The sequence below is a fragment of the Schistocerca gregaria genome, chromosome 6 (assembly GCF_023897955.1).
Source record: "Schistocerca gregaria isolate iqSchGreg1 chromosome 6, iqSchGreg1.2, whole genome shotgun sequence".
Lineage (NCBI taxonomy): Eukaryota > Metazoa > Arthropoda > Insecta > Orthoptera > Acrididae > Schistocerca > Schistocerca gregaria.
In genome coordinates this window covers 472,749,960-472,763,175 of record NC_064925.1, presented here as the reverse complement: position 1 = coordinate 472,763,175, position 13,216 = coordinate 472,749,960, and positions in this window count along the sequence as shown.

Below are 13,216 nucleotides of genomic sequence, written 5' to 3'. Positions count from 1 at the left end.
AAACGCAGTTAATCAATGCTTCTCTCTGATACATCCCCAGTTCCTCCTACTACTTCACTTACAGCAGACCATGGACAACTGCGCGTTCAAGGCCTATCTTAATGGCAGAAAGATATCGAGAGCAAAGAGGTTGAAAGCAGCGAGGTATGCTGGGTTAGCATAACACGTCAAACAGGTTGAGTGGGTAAGACACTCACATGTGCGCTACTAGCCCGAGAGAGGTGTACTTTATGTGTGCTACCTCGCGAAACATTCAAAATAGTGTATACGTTCATCCCAAGTTTTTTGCTTCAAATCAGTATCCGTGCTATATCCCTGAATATTGAGCATTCCTCTTGGGACGCCTTGTATAAATGACTCTGAGCGCTACCGGGACTTAACTTCTGAGGTCATCAGTCCCCTAGAACTTAGAACTACTTAAACCTAACTAACGTAAGGACATCACACACATCCATGCCCGAGTCAGGATTCGAACCTGCGACCGTAGCGGTCGCGTGGTTCCAGACTGTAGCGCCTAGAACCGCTCGGCCACGCCGGCCGGCCAGCTTGTATAATCTGAACTCTGTCTTCTACTACAGTTACTATACTTTACGGCTCCCTCTTGTACCTAATCCGTAATGTCCTGTCGTCCTGTCCGTTCTTCTTGTCAGTGGTTTCCGTACGTTCCTCTCTTCGCCGATTCTAGTGAGAATCTCCTAGGTCCATATCTGTTCACCTAATTTTCAACATTTGTCTGTAGCAACAAATCTCAAACACTTCGATGTGCTTCTGTTCCATTTTTTTTTTTCAAAAACGATTCAAATGGCTCTGAGTACTATGAGACTTAACTTCTAAGGTCATCAGTTCCCTAGAACTTAGAACTACTTAAACCTAACTAACCTAATGGACATGACACACATCCATGCCCAAGGCAGGATTCGAACCTGCGACCGTAGAGGCCGCGCTGTTCCAGACTGACGCGCCTATAACCGCTCGACCTTCCATTCTTTTTTTTTTCCACCGTTCGAACGATATCCTGCTCCAAACGTACGCCCTCGTAAATTTCTTCCTCAAATTAAGGTCGATCTTTGATACTAGTGGATTTATTTTTGGCAGAAATTCCCTCTTTGTCTGTGCTATTTATTTAGCGTATGGCAAGTACAAATCACGTTTATAGAGAAATAAGCTGCTACAATAACTTTATAACTTTGGTATTGAGAACAAGACATAAAGAATTAAGTACAGTTGTGTCATGGACAACATATATATATATATATATATATATATATATATATATATATATTTAATTATATATATATATATATATATAATTAAAAATTAACATTTGTGTTTTTAGTATATTGAACTGCACTTCGAGTCGCATCCAGGAGGTCCGTTGTTTGACCTGAGTAGGCTCTCAGGGGGCACACTGCAATGATGTGCCAGATCGTCTGCTTCTCAGCGCCGCAGCCGCACTTTGGGGATGGTGCTCTTCCCCATTTGTGTAGAGAGTCCGCACATCGACCGTGGCCCGTCCTGATCCTGTTGAGGATGGTCCAGGTTTTACGTGGTAAGCCAAAGCCTGGAGGTCTGTTCGACGGTTTCAGTAAGGTGTGTTTACCTGTGGTGGTGCTGATTCTTCCCATTCCACTTTCCAGCGTTCTTCAAGACAGAAACCATTTTCCTCCAGATCTTTGGCCCTTATAAGAGGTGGATGTCTAGAGTGCAGTCTATCTCTGTCAAAGCCATTGCTCAAAGCGTGAATCGGAAGTTGCGGGTTGTCTTGTATTTTTTTAAATTCTCTGACAAGCGCATGTTCTCTTCGTAAGTGAGGTGGCGGTATGTGGCTCAGTGCAGGTGGCCAGTGAATGGGGGTTGATTTTATTGTACCTGAAATAATCCTCATAGTTTGGTTCAGTACTGTGTCCACCATCTTGGTGTGAGCGCTCTTTAGCCAAACAGGGGAACAGTACTCTGCTGCACAGTAGACAAGTCCCAAAGCAGAACATCGCAATGTAGAGGCGGAGGAGCCCCAGCTGGTACCACATAGTTTCTGATTGATATTGTTCCTAGTACGGATTTTTGCAGCAGTGATGATGAGGTGTTGTTTGTAGCTCAGGGTTCTATCTAATGTCATTCCCTGGTATTTTGGGTTTTTATTATAAGGCAGAATATTGTTGAAACTTCCTGGCAGATTAAAACTGTGTGCCCGACCGAGACTCGAACTCGGGACCTTTGCCTTTCGCGGGCAAGTGCTCTACCAACTGAGCTACCGAAGCACGACTCACGCCCGGTACTCACAGCTTTACTTTTGCCAGTATCCGTCTCCTACCTTCCAAACTTTACAGAAGCTCTTCTGCGAAACATGCAGAACTAGCACGTGTTACGTGTTACGAAAATAGTATGAAAGGTGACTTCTGAAATTTTCCCGGCGTATTTGTTCTTCTAATAATTTCCGGGTATGCAGCCGGATCCCGTCGACATTCTGCAGAATGTCGACGGGATCCGGCTGCATACCCGGAAATTATTAGAAGAGTATGAAAGGTTTTTATATGACAGTTGATCACGTACAATTTCATCATCTTGCTGCTACAACCTAAGTAGGAAGCTTATTCACAATATAAAACCACCAGATACAAGTCTTGATGCATCTGGCATTTACATACTTACCTGCAGCCAATGTAATAAATATTATATCGGCCAAACAGGCAGAAATTTCATAACCCAATTCAAACAACATTTAGACTGCTACAGACTTGATAAATGTAAAACTCACATTAAAGAGACAGGCTACCCTTTGAAAATCGAAGTCAACCTCGAAATTTTACACAGAATAGGAAAATGTAAAAGAATGGATATCATGGAAGAAATGGAAATTTTCATACATAACACAAAGCATGGAAATAACATTCTTAATGAAATAACCGAATACAAAAACTCAAAATTCTAACTCAATAGATTCAAAATATGTCAATGTAAATAATTGATTACAAATCTGTCAGTATCAATAATATCGATACAGAACCACGATAACCGATACACTGACATGCTACAGTCCGCCATCTTGTGTGTATAACATCGAATCAATTTGTGCAGTGAATTACGTTGGCCGTCAGTGACAAAATATAATGTGCAATAGTGTAATGTCAATCGACAGCTCAGCCATTACACCAGTGATGCAAGTGAAGCAGCAAGATGATGAAATTGTAAGTGATCAACTGTCATATAAAAGCCTTTCACACTATTTTCGTAACACATAACTGATAGAAATCTATCTGCATCGTATACAGGCTGTGATATACATAGTCAACCACAAGGTAGAAAACCAGCAGAAGACATCACTGATTTCGATTTCTAGATATACACTGCCCCCCTCCTTCCCCCCAAATGCCACATTGGCAGCTACAGTAAAAAAAAAAAAAAAAAAAAAAAAAAAAAAAAAAAAAAAAAAAATAGACAAAGTGTTCTAGGTTAATCTAGTTTAAGACTGTTTATTCTTCAGTAACATTTCTCTAAAAGTATTGTAACGTTGAAGAATTAAGTTGTTCTGAAAGCGGTGCTTATATTCAAGACAATAAAAGCGGGTTAAAAGCTGTGAGCTATCTGGGGAAGTTAACCTTGCATTACTGAGCAACTGTTTCACCAGGTATCCAGTCTAGCTTACCAAATTCCCAACCAGACTAACATTAATTATAATCTTTTAGTAGTCATCTTACGATAACCGGTGATATATATATATATATGACAATTCTAAAAAAGGAAATATATCCGTTTATATTTGGACATTTATTTTAACATTGATCATTGTTCCGTTAAAATTTCAGCATATTAAACTTGATTCATAACTAAACTGGTGCCTTATTTAAGATTGTCAAAATGTGAGTCTGTAGTGTTACGGAACACATCAAATATGGAGCCAAGATTGGGAGACTGCATACAACACTGCATTCATAAAATTACACACGAAGAACGTTGAAACAGATGCAAGAGGAAATTAGCCACAGCCAACCGATTCAATTTTCACCCAAGGAAGTTACGTTCGTAGCGCAATCCTGTCTGTCATGAAATTACCACACACTGGTATACTAAATTCATACTAACTCTCTGTGAAATCTTCCCGAAAAGAATAGCTGAGTGCTACTTTGATGATTACACTACATGCTTCACGTGGTCAACTTGGTTTACACAAAGAGTGTAGCTCCACAATAATTTTGATAATTAAAATAAATTACATCGAAACACAAATTACAAAAGAAAAACCTTGAACTGGTTGCTATCGTCTTACTATTAACCTGATGGGTCAAACAATTGTATAAGCACGTGGTACTGGTCTCACAAAGTACACCCTACGTGGGTTGAACATAAAGAAAAGTTGCTATATTGAAAAATATTGTCAAGACGAGAGGTTATAATATATATATATATATATATATATATATATATATATATATATATATATATATAAGATTGATGATCTTAGAGTTACGGATCTTCCACATGTGGTTCCACTTTATTCACAAAGTAGTGACAAAGGAACTACCGGAAGATATTCTGAACTTCACACTCGAGTTACAGTGCGTTGCAATTTAAGATAACATTAGATAATTTAGATCTAAACCTGAAATAGAGGTGATTAAATTTTCAGTTAGGCTGAACTTAATAAATCCATTGTCCTACGGCTTAGCAGACATGCGCTTAGCCGGAGATCTTACCACTTCAGACGGTCGGCGAAGACAGACTGACCTGGGCCCCTACCGAGCGTGCTTAACAGATACAAATCGAAGTGGCCAGAGAGGCAGCTTCCTGTACCAACATGACAAGGGACGGACAGGACCATACTAAGAATAGACACCTCTCTGCTTTTAGAAAGCGTAGCTACCTGTTCTGACTTTGGTCCTACTGTTCTCTAGCAGACAGCCTTGTCTGCTACCCTCAAGCATGCGACTAGAAATATATTTGCTCATTCATCCTCTCACACAGAAGGGAAGGGAGATGACAGTATCTTATCATATACAGTGTATATGATAAGATGGCAGATGTAGGATCCGTATGATACTGTGTGCCATGAATTACGTATAAACTGTGTTTTAATGTGTAGTAGTGTGACAGATCGTTCTTGATTATGGGTAAAAGTAACACGTTCCACTGCTCAGTCTCCTCCCAGCTAATCAGACACCACAGTGAATTTAGAAGTGGAATGTCTGCCATAAATGAGAACAGTTTAAAAAAATTAACATGAAAGGAATCCAACACAGACCTTTCAGTAAGTATGTTTGTATGTATAAACGCCTGAAGATGAACAGAACGTGTTCGAAACGCGTTGCATTATGTTAGGTTAAGCATAAAATAAAAAGTGACTGGTAGCAGAAACTTGAAATAAATATCTCCCTTTCAGCTCTAATTTCTTGTTCCTCCCATTATTTTCCCCAGGGAAGCGTCCTGGGACCTCTACTGTTCCTGATCTATATAAATGACCTGGGTGACAATATGAGCAGTTCTCTTAGACTGTTCGCAGATGATGATGTAATTTACCGTCTAGTAAGGTCATCCGAAGACCAGTATCAGTTGCAAAGCCATGTAGAAAAGAGTGCTGTATGGTGTGGCAGCTGGCAGTTGACGCTAAATAACGAAAAGTGTGAGATGATCCACATGAGTTCCAAAAGAAATCCGTTGGAATTCGATTACTCGATAAATAGTACAATTCTCAAGGCTGTCAATTCAACTAAGTACCTGAGTGTTAAAATTACGAACAATTTCGGTTGGAAGGACCACATAGATAATATTGTGGGGAAGGCGAGCCAAAGGTTGCGTTTCATTGGCAGGACACTTAGAAGATGCAACAAGTCCACTAAAGAGACAGCTTACGCTACACTCGTTCGTCCTCTGTTAGAATATTGCTGCGCGGTGTGGGATCCTTACCAGGTGGGATTGACGGAGGACATGGAAAGGGTGCAAAAAAGGGCAGCTCGTTTTGTATTATCGCGTTATAGGGGAGAGAGTGTGGCAGATATGATACACGAGTTCGGATGGAAGTCATTACAGCATAGACGTTTTTCGTCGCGGCGAGACCTTTTTACGAAATTTCAGTCACCAACTTTCTCTTCCGAATGCGAAAATATTTTGTTGAGCCCAACCTACATAGGTAGGAATGATCATCAAAATAAAATAAGAGAAATCAGAGCTCGAACAGAAAGGTTTCGGTGTTCGTTTTTCCCGCTCGCTGTTCGGGAGTGGAATAGTAGAGAGATAGTATGATTGTGGTTCGATGAACCCTCTGCCAAGCACTTAAATGTGAATTGCAGAGTAGTCATGTAGATGTAGATGTAGATGTAGATGTAGATGTCCATATTACCCTATATTCGTGTGACCAGAAAGCCTTATCTTCTTTGCATTTCAGTTCAGTATCACATTGCGCCTAGACAGAGCCCTGTTCAGATTTTTTATCTTTCCGACTACGTCCAAACTTCTGAAACTCCACGCTCTCAAAAATGGTTCAAATGGCTATAAGCACTATGGTAGTTAACATCTGAGGTCATCGGTGCCCTTGACTTGTAACTACTTAAACCTAACTAACCTAAGGATATCACACACATGCATGCCCGAGGCAGGATTCGAACCTGCGACCGTAGCAGCAGCGCGGTTCCGGACTGAAGCGCCTAGAACCGCTCGGCCACAGAGGCCGGCTAACTCCACGCTCTGACTGGTTTAGTACTGTTGCTTATTCAGTGTTTTTCTCGTGGTTAGACTCCCCTCCCGAAGGTCCCAGTGGGGGACTGATGCGCTAGCGCCGAGCTGGCGTAGGCCCAGACGGTGAAGCGGCGGGTGACGTGGCGGCCAGACATCCCCGCACTGCGGACCGCGGCGTGTTTGCACAGCGGCCGACACGTTATATACAGGCTCGCCGCCAGCGGCCGGGGCCGCGCGTGACTCCTTTCGGAAGCTCAGGTGGGCGCCCCAGCGGCCGGCAATTCGTATGCATCGCGATAGGAAGAAGGCAGCCCACGTGGCCCAGCTCAGCGGCACGCGACCGCCGCCCGCTCAGCTCCCATGCCGAGCGCCGTGCCACAGCGTGAGCGGCGGTGCTGCTGCGTTCGATACGGCGGACGGCGGCGTTTCCCCACCCACATTCCACCTAAACACGCAGATTTTGGAAACACCCTGCGGTGTGGCCCCTAAGGACACACCGAAATCGCAATTAAAATCAGTTGTAGTTGCCACACGCCTCTTTATTACAAACACCTACCTCATAATACATTCACAGGAACCATAATTGCTGCAAAGCTTGTCTTATAGAACACAAAAATATTTTAAGATATCTTCCACATATCGTTTTCTTTCAACCACTTATATTAATTTAGACCACATCCTTTCTTCTTTCCTTCTCTGGGCCTTGTCCCGCTCCAACGTGGGGTCGGCTTTGTCCGGAAAGCTTTTGACACCGTTCCTCACAAGCGATTTCTAATCAAGCTGCGGAGCTATGGGGTATCGTCTCAGTTGTGCGACTGGATTCGTGATTTCCTGTCAGGAAAGTCGCAGTTCGTAGTAATAGACGGCAAATCATCGAGTAAAACTGAAGTGATATCAGGTGTTCCCCAGGGAAGCGTCCTGGGACCTCTACTGTTCCTGATCTATATAAATGACCTGGGTGACAATCTGAGCAGTTCTCTTAGACTGTTCGCAGATGATGCTGTAATTTACCGTCTAGTAAGGTCATCCGAAGACCAGTATCAGGTGCAAAGCGATTTAGAAAAGATTGCTGTATGGTGCGTCAGGTGGCAGTTGACGCCAAATAACGAAAAGTGTGAGATGATCCACATGAGTTCCAAAAGAAATCCGTTGGAATTCGATTACTCGATAAATAGTACAATTCTCAAGGCTGTCAATTCAACTAAGTACCTGGGTGTTAAAATTACGAACAACTTCAGTTGGAAGGACCACATAGATAATATTGTGGGGAAGGCGAGTCAAAGGTTGCGTTTCATTGGCAGGACACTTAGAAGATGCAACAAGTCCACTAAAGAGACAGCTTACACTACACATGTTTGTCCTCTGTTAGAATATTGCTGTGCGGTGTGGGATCCTTACCAGGTGGGATTGACGGAGGACATGGAAAGGGTGCAAAAAAGGGCAGCTCGTTTTGTATTATCGCGTTATAGGGGAGAGTGTGTGGCAGATACGATACACGAGTTCGGATGGAAGTCATTACAGCATAGACGTTTATCGTCGCGGCGAGACCTTTTTACGAAATTTCAGTCACCAACTTTCTCTTCCGAATGCGAAAATATTTTGTTGAGCCCAACCTACATAGGTAAGAATGATCATCAAAATAAAATAAGAGAAATCAGAGCTCGAACAGAAAGGTTTAGGTGTTCGCTTTTCCCGCTCTCTGTTCGGGAGTGGAATAGTAGAGAGATAGTATGATTGTGGTTCGATGAACCCTCTGCCAAGCACTTAAATGTGAATTGCAGGGTAGTCATGTAGATGTAGATGTTATTACGGTTTTGGCACTGTTAAGGAAATGAGACAAAGTAGTAAAGGAGTTTTGCTATTTGGGGAGCAAAATAACTGATGATGGTCGAAGTAGAGAGGATATCAAGTGTAGACTGGCAATGGCAATGAAATCGCTTCTGAAGAAGAGATATTTGTTAATATTGAATATAGATTAAAGTGTCAGGAAGTCGTTTCTGAAAGTATTTGTATGTAGCTTAGCCATGTGTGGAAGTGAAACATGGACGATAAATAGTTTTCACAAGAAGAGAATAGAAGAATTCGAAATTTGGTGCTACAGAAGAATGCTGAATATTAGATGGGTAGATCATATAACTAATGAGGAGGTATTGAATAGGATTGGGGAGAAGAGGAGTTTGTGGGACAACTTGACTAGAAAAAGGGATCGGTTGGTAGGACATGTTCAGAGGCATCAAGGTATCAACAATTTAGTATTGGATGGCAGTGTGGAGGGTAAAAATTGTAGAGGGAGACCAAGAGATGAACACACTAAACAGATTCAGAGGAATGTAGGTTGCAATAGGTATTGGAAATGAAGAAGCATGCACAGAATAGAGTAGCATGGAGAGCTACATCAAACCAGTCTCAGGACTGAAGACCACAACAACAACAACAACGGCAGAGGGTGGCCAGATGGCCTTCCAGACGATCCCCGAACCCCCCGGGACGGAAGAAGTGTACCCCAGCTGTCTGCGTCTAGTGTAAGTCGTGAAATAGTGTGAACGTTTTCAAATGTCTGTGGGTCGTGTAACTGAGGCGGAACTTGGGGACCAGCACGGTATTCACCATCCGCGATGTGGAGAACCGCCTAAAAACCACATCTAGGCAGGCTGGCATACCGGCCTGGTCATTAATCCACCGGGAATATTCGATTCGGAGCCGGCGCGCCTACCCGAGTCCAGGAAGCAGCGCATTAGCGCTCTCGGCTAACCTGGAGGGTCTAATTTACCTACGTCCATGGACCCATAATTAGTTCAATATGATTGACAAATAAATTACACCTACTTTATCACTTGCATAGAAACCCTTTCATCTCTCTTTTCATCACAGCCAAGTTCGGAGTTCAACAAACAGTAATGTTTTAAGACTTCTTTGGCCAACGTTTCGTAATTCACAGACAATATTCATAAAAGCATCCCTCGGAAAATATATCTGACTTAACTAGCTTAGATAAAAGTTCTGAGTTCAACAAATGCCAAAATTTTTAAGGTTTACTCGGGCAACTTTTCATCAAATGAAACACTATTCATAAAACCGTTATTAAGATAATTATGGCTGACATAACCAACCCAGTGTTCAACAGACAGCAATGTTTTAAGGCCTCCTTGGACAACTTTTCATAATTCAAACTCAGTATTCATAAAAGCATCCTCGTAAAATATGACTAACATAACTATATGAGATAATGTTCTGAGTCCACAAAACATCAAAATTGTAAGGTTCACTCGGCCAAGTTTTCATTAACTAATAGAATGTTCACAAAATGCGGATTCATAAAATATAACTAACTCACATCAAAGTTCTGAGTTCAACAAACTCCAAAATTTTAAATGTTTACTTGGCTAACTTCTGATTAATTTGAACAATATTATTTGTATAGACCAGTTTCGTATGATTTCGTTAGCTAAACAATAATGAGAAGATATTCCCGAGAAAAACTTAACATGGGCCGCTTCCGCCCTACCTGATAATTAGTGATGGAGCCTAGCACACCAAAAGATTTTAACCAATACAAGAAATCCACGGGACACAAAATTAAATAAAAGGTACTCAACTTTGCACTGCGATTGGAATGGAATTACATGACAATAACAACATAACCCGAGACGTGGAGGGGGGGGGGGGGCAGGGCCTTAAATATCACTCTGGCACCGTGGTAGTTCGATCCCAGTTTGCTCGCGTCAACCACTGCCAGTTATCTGCAACATAAATCACATCAGCGCCAAACAGTATTCTGAGGCATGAGATACGCAATCCTGACTGCACAACTAATTACGAATAGCTTTCAATGATATACTCCACAAATGAAACCAACAGAATTAACCACCGTGACTTACTTGGGGAGTCACGGCTCTTAGAAATTTATTTTATTTATTTATTTATTTATTTATTTGTTGTGAAATCCTATGGAACTTAACTGCTTAGGTCATCAGTACCTAAGCTTACATACTACTTAACCTAAATTATCCTAAGGACAAACACACAAACCCTTGCCCGAGAGAAGACTCGAACCTCCGCCGGGACCAGCCGGACAGCCCAAGACTGCAGCGCCATAGACCGCTCGGCTAATTCCGCGCAGAAAATTTTGGTTTGCCAATCCCTTGCCGACCGGAGAGGCCGAGCGGCTCTAGTCGCTACGGTCTGGAACCGAGCGACCGTTACGGTCCACTGCCAGTTATCTGCAACATAAATCACATCAGCGCCAGATAGTATTCTGAGGCATGAGATACGCAATCCTGACTGCACAACTAATTATGATTAGCTTTAAATGATACACTCCACAAATGAAACCAACAGAATTAACCACCGTGACTTACTTGGGCAGTCACGGCTCTTAATATATTTTTTATTTTTTTATTTATTTATCTGTTTTTTTTTTGTTGTTGTGAAATCCTATGGAACTTAACTGCTTAGGTTATCAGTACCTAAGCTTACACACTACTTAATCTAAATTATCCTAAGGACAAACACACACATCCTTGCCCGAGAGAAGACTCGAACCTCCACCGGGACCAGCCGGACAGCCCAAGACTGCAGCGCCATAGACCGATCGGCTAATTCCCCGCAGAAAATTTTGGTTTGCCAATCCCTTGCCGACCGGAGAGGCCGAGCGGTTCTAGGCGCTACGGTCTGGAACCGCGCGACCGTTACGGTCGCAGGCTCGAATCCTGCCCCGGGCATGGGTGTGTGTGATGTCCTCAGGTTAGTTATGTTTAAGTAGTTCTAAGTTCTAGGGAACTGATGACCACAGAAGTTAAGTCCCATAGTGCTCAGAGCCATTTGGACCATTTTTTTTTGCCAATCCCTTAAAACCATCACCAAAATAATGGCATTAAAGTTAGATTAGAAAGAATAATCTCGGCACACATTTAAAGGCGAGACGAAAATAATGACATAACACGTAGCAGGGGAAAAATATTTCAGCGTAGAAATGAACGCCAAACACAGCCTTACGCACTACTTAGTTACACTTCCAGCTACGTATTTAGCCATGCTTCATGTCTGTTTGGTGGGCTTCGTTACACTTCCTCAACTGCCGTCAAGGTATCAAGTGACGACACCAAATTCAGTGATGAGCAACTGGAACAATTCCAGATGGTTTTTAGTACACTGAAATATTTAGTTAATAGGAACACCATCCACCGAAGCAACTCGACGACTCCAATTGATTCGGCATGTGTAACTTGTCCTTTCAACCTCGAGGAAACCTCAGTCACCATGGGCAGAAGATTTGCATTGTAACAGCTAAACTCGCAACAGCGGGTGGCCACGCTCCTTCGTCGTGCCGAGTCGGCCTTTCGCCGTGCTGCATACAAACACAGTCCCACGTCACTCCACTCACACCGCGGATACCCGCACACCAGCCCCCAGCAGAGCGCGCACACTGCAGTTAAAATCCCCCGCCGCCAAAGATGTGAAGAAGACAAATCAACATCGAAGTTGACTCAACGATAAAAAAAATAATAGATGGAAACTTGTGCCAGCAACGCACCAGCTCACACACTACACAAACACTGTCCAGCCATTTGATAACCACCAGTCAGAAGCTATATTGTTGTATAATTAGCTTATAAACCCAGCATGGGCCGCGTTACTTATCTATTCCAGTCTATTGGTCCATCTCCTCCCCCGTTATTTCTCTATCTACCCCTCCCCTCAGTCCCTATCCACCTCCTAGTCCCCTCCGTCTCTCTGTCCATCGCTTCGTCTTCCTTCTCTCCATCTCCTCCTCCCCTTCACTCTCTCCTTCACCTTCTCCCCTCCATCTACTTCTTCCATCCCTTTATTTGTCCGTCTCCCACCTCTCTCCGCCCTTCTCCCCCCCCCTCCCCTCTCTCTGTCTCCTCCATTTCCTCATCCCCCTTCTCTGTGAATTTCCTCTCCCCTCACCGTCTATCCGCCTCCTCAACCCTCACACTCTCCATATCTCCTTCCCCCTCTATGTCTGTCCATCTTCCAATCCCCCTCAAACTGTCCACCTACTCCCCCACCCCTTCTCTGCCCCTCACCTCGTTATTACCCGCATCCCCGCTACAGTGGCACTTTGGTGATTTTTAGCCCCCACAGACTATACTTCTAGCTACTAAATAATGTATGTATCAAGTGTGGTTGAGACCGATCAAGGAGGAGATGTTGAATATGTGAGTATGCGACATACGGGGTGACAATTATTGAAATGAAACTTCCTGGCAGATTAAAACTGTGTGCCCGACCGAGACTCAAACTCGGGCAAGTGCTCTCCTGCAGGTTCGCAGGAGAGCTTCTGTAAAGTTTGGAAGGTAGGAGACGAGATACTGGCAGAAGTACAGCTTTGAGGACCGGGCGTGTGTCGTGCTTCGGTAGCTCAGATGGAAGGAGAGGGGTCTCTCCTCCCACAACTCGGCCTCTCCCGAGTAGCAACAGATGAAGGCGCGGACGCGGCCAGCAGATCATAGGCCCCGCCTTTTACGGCGGCACTGACGGCGGCCCCCACCGCAGGAGACGATCTACAGACCTATCGCTTAACGAA